The 3,870-nt window shown below is 40.0% G+C and overlaps 1 non-coding gene across 1 annotated transcript; it reads left to right on the forward strand.

Annotated features, from left to right (window-relative positions):
• The first annotated feature begins 3,186 nt into the window (after positions 1–3,186).
• On the forward strand, positions 3,187–3,262 carry TRNAV-AAC (transfer RNA valine (anticodon AAC)). The gene has a single exon. It is a non-coding gene; the product is annotated as a tRNA-Val (tRNA).
• Positions 3,263–3,870: the final 608 nt, after the last annotated feature.

Consider the following 3,870-nt stretch of genomic DNA (forward strand, 5'->3'; position numbering starts at 1 on the left):
TACCCTACTTTACCAAATTTAGAGAACAATTTAGGTAGTATCTTAGTATACGCACTTGAGCAACACCGGAATGCTTTTCAATCTCTGCAGCCCAAAGTACATTTCTCTACATGTTCTGTCGAAGCACACCAACATGGAAAAGTGCTCAGTATTTACATTCAAAGGTTACACTGCTTATCTTATCTTCAAACTACCAAATGCGTTTTTAAAAATTTGATTATCAATCACTTTACTTTCTTCCCCTGACACTGATTTTTCTACTTAATATCTAGTTAATGAATAAACATTATAGGATATGTCCATTCATATATATTTTTGAAAGGGAAACAGAAATATTTCATTTTTCATAGACTTTGCTAGAATGTTTTTCACTGATAGCCTCATCTTTACTGCTTAAGCTCATGTGAATTCTCTTCTAAAACGTGCCCACATGTAAAAATGAAAGTAGAAAAATATTTTATTAGAAGTATTGATTTTACATTTAAAAGTGTTGAGGATAAATTGCTTGTTTAAGACGAGTCAGAGGGGAAGCGGCGAACAGGGTGTTCCTGTGAAGAAGCGCTGTGAGGGCTCGCCACGCTCCTTATCATCTCCGTGAGGAGACTGTGTGCGGTCTGGGGCAGTCAGGTCTCTGCCTCAGCTGCAAAGAATAAAGAAATCTGAGGCACCATATTGTCATCGTTGATAGCTCTCAACAGCTTATATTCATGGCACGTGCCCGATACCTAAGTTCACTGTCCTCCCTCCTCATCCACTGAATACACTGGCAAATAAACGTTGTGCTGGAGTAAGATTACAAAACGCTTTCCGAAAATGCCTGTAACATATTCTAAAGAAAACAAAGGGACTTTTTTTGAGCAGTTTTTCCCTTTTCTTTAAAAAGTTTTATTAAATTTACTGAGGTGACATTGGTTAATAAAATCATTTAGGATTCAAGTGTAAAATTCTATGACACATCATCTGTATATTGCATTGTGTGTTTTCCCAAAAGTCAAATCTCTGTCACCAAAAATTTGACCCCTTTTACTTTTTACTACCTTTCACCTCCCCCTTCCCTCTGGTAACCAGTATAGTGTGGTCTGTATCTATCTATGAGTTTTTGTTTGTTTGCCTTGTTCATTTGTTGCTTTCAATTTTATATCCCACATATGATTTCAATTATATGGTTCTTGACTTTTTCCATCTGACTATTTCACTCAGTATGATCTTCTCAAGATCCATCCATGTTGCTGCGAATAGCAGTCTTTCATCTTTTCTTATGGCTGAGTAGTATTCCATTGTGTATTATTTACCACATATTTTTATCTTTTTTTTGTGACAGAGAAAGAAGAACAGACAGATAGGAAGGGAGAGAGATGAGAAACATTAATTCTTTGTTGCGGCATCTCAGTTGTTCATTGATTACTTTCTCATATGTGCCTTGACTGGGGGGCTACAGCAGACCGAGTGACCCCTTGCTCAAGCCAGCGACCTTGGGCTCAAGCTGGTGAGCCTTGCTCAAACTAGATGAGCCCGCACTCAAGCTGGAGACCTGGGAGTTTCAAACCTGAGTCCTCTGTGTCCCAGTCTGACACTCTATCCACTGCATCATTGCCTGGTCAGGCTGTACCACATCTTCTTTATCCAATCATCTATCAAAGGACACTGGTTGTTTCCATGTCTTGGCCACTGTAAAATAGTGCTGCAATGAACAAAGGGGTATATATATATATCTCTACAAATAAATGTTTTCAAATGTTTTGAGTAGATACCCAGAAGAGAGATTGATGGGTCATATGTTAACTCTAGTCTTAATTTTTTGAGTTTCCCTTGTCAAAGGAGATATAGCATAAAAAATATTGCTATGAGAATTGTCCACAATTTTACTGTCTATGGTTTCTTCTCAGATTATTTTTGGTTTCAAGTCTTACATTTAAGTCTTTAATCCATTTTGAATTTATTCTGCAAAAATCTCTAGTGAGAGTCCTCATATGTTTACTTATTTTGATCAGCTTTAAGCCTATGAACAATTTTTAATACAGTGGTACCTTGACACATGAGCACTTTAAATCACAAGCAATTTGAGAGACAAGCAGTCACTTGTGGGATTTTTTGCTCTAAGTCATGAGTAAATAGTTGAATCACAAGCTTCCGCCACCCTCTACTAGATTTGACACACGAGCAAATTGAGTTACGAGCTTGGCCACGAAACAAATTAAAATCGTATTATCAAGGTACCACTGTATTTGCTTTAAAGTCCTTGTCTGCTAATTGTAACATCTGGATCATTTCAGGTCTGTGTCTAGTGCCTGCTATTTTTCTTGGTTATGAGTCATAGTTTCCTAATTTCATATGTCTAATAATTCACTATTGGATGCTGAACATTATTATGATACCTTTTTGGAGACTAGATTTTCTTTTTCTTTGAGAGGCTGCTGAGTATTGTGCTATAAGGCACAATGAATTATTGGCAGAGCCTTTTGGTCCTGATAAATATGCTATGGTTTTTTCTCTTATATTGCACCTGTTTGTGAAAATTATAAAAATTTCTCATATATATATATTTACACACATTTAGTTGCATGAAGTTGAAATATATTATGCAGCTTGAAGATATTTTACTTATCATGACATTATTATCTTTTATTATTATTAATTTCTTTGTAAGTATATTCTATTTCCTTAATTACATTATGAGTCTCAGGATGGATCTTTATTTTATATCTCTTTGTAGTCATGGCATTTGACACACAATAGAAGTTGTTTTTTTAATGAACACAAAGAATGTCTCAAAGTGGTCCTTTGGGCTTTGCTAATCCTACTTCATTTTTATAAGTATCAAATACTGAGGTTATTCATTCATTCACTCATATACCCATTTATCTATTCATTCAATAAATACTTATTGAGAAACTACTATAAAATGATCTTGGCATTTTACAATACATTGTCCTGATTAACCAGGAGGTTGATCATACTTGCATATTTTTATTAACTATTTATTTGAAGTTCTTTGCCTATGAATTGTCTCTTTTGACACTGCCTATTTTTCAATTTTGCTATCTTTTTTTAATCGATTTGTATGATTTATTTCGTCCTAGGAACTAATATATTATTGGTTGTTACATTGCAGATTGTTTTCATATTTACTCCATTAATACTGTGTATTTGGAGGGGGTGGGGATGTGTATCAAAACATAAACTCTCGCCCTGGCCGGTTGGCTCAGCGGTAGAGCGTCGGCCTAACGTGCGGAGGACCCGGGTTCGATTCCCGGCCAGGGCACACAGGAGAAGCGCCCATTTGCTTCTCCACCCCTCCGCCGTGCTTTCCTCTCTGTCTCTCTCTTCCCCTCCCGCAGCCAAGGCTCCATTTGGGCAAAGATGGCCCGGGCGCTGGGGATGGCTCTGTGGCCTCTGCCTCAGGCGCTGGAGTGGCTCTGGTTGCAACATGGCGACGCCCAGGATGGACAGAGCATCGCCCCCTGGTGGGCAGAGCATCGCCCCCTGGTGGGCGTGCCGGGTGGATCCCAGTCGGGCGCGTGCGGGAGTCTGTCTGACTGTCTCTCCCTGTTTCCAGCTTCAGAAAAATGAAAAAAAAACGAAAAAAAAACAACATAAACTCTCAGCCCTGGCCGGTTGGCTCAGTGGTAGAGCGTTGGCCTGGCGTGCAGAAGTCCCCGGTTCGATTCCCGGCCAGGGCACACAGGAGAGGCGCCCATCTGCTTCTCCACCCTTCCCCCTCTCCTTCCTCTCTGTCTCTCTCTTCCCCTCCCGCAACCGAGGCTCCACTGGAGCAAAGATGGCCCAGGCGCTGGGGATGGCTCCTCGGCCTCCGCCCCAGATGCTAGAGTGGCTCTGGTCGCAACATAGCAACGCCCCGGAGGGGCAGAG

The sequence above is a fragment of the Saccopteryx leptura genome, chromosome 1 (genome assembly GCF_036850995.1).
Source record: "Saccopteryx leptura isolate mSacLep1 chromosome 1, mSacLep1_pri_phased_curated, whole genome shotgun sequence".
NCBI lineage: Eukaryota > Metazoa > Chordata > Mammalia > Chiroptera > Emballonuridae > Saccopteryx > Saccopteryx leptura.